This window comes from Enhydra lutris, unplaced genomic scaffold (assembly GCF_002288905.1).
Source record: "Enhydra lutris kenyoni isolate GAN:26980312 unplaced genomic scaffold, ASM228890v2 scaffoldscaffold39, whole genome shotgun sequence".
Taxonomy (NCBI): Eukaryota; Metazoa; Chordata; class Mammalia; order Carnivora; family Mustelidae; genus Enhydra; species Enhydra lutris.
In genome coordinates this window covers 24,241,607-24,242,179 of record NW_019154123.1, presented here as the reverse complement: position 1 = coordinate 24,242,179, position 573 = coordinate 24,241,607, and positions in this window count along the sequence as shown.

Sequence of the window (573 nt, the reverse complement as noted above, 5' to 3'; positions counted from 1 at the left end):
CGGCGGGGCGTGTGGGCGGGGCCTGCGTGGCGCGCGGAGCGTGTGGGACGTGCGTGACGCGCGAACTATGCGGGCGGTGAGCCCAGTTCAGCCCCGCACAGTGCCTGATGAGTCTTTAAGAATGCCTTTGTGGGATGTGGGTATCCCGGCCTTTGCAGTCATTCCCTGCATCTCAGAAAGCGCCCTTTAAAATAGAAGACGTATGCTCACTGTAGAGCTTTTGTGAACTGTAGACCCTGGAATCGCACTGCCTAGAAAACCAGTATTTCAATACTGTTTTTCCAGCATTTTCAATGGATATGTATCAGTTTATCAAAACCATACAGTCGGGCTCCTAGTAACTGAGCGACTCCACGTCTTACTGGCTTTCAGAGTGTTTCTCATTCTATCTGAGAAATTCTCACACATGCTTACCTATTTCTTTGATTTGCCTATTTTTATAAACCAAACATTTTATTTCCACACCTGAACACCTTATTCAACTCTTACCCCAAAGTCTTTTCTAAAAACTTTTCTTAGTTGTCCCAAGTTCTTGACGAACAAAGGCTTGGTAAATAATGAAGTGGGAGGGTT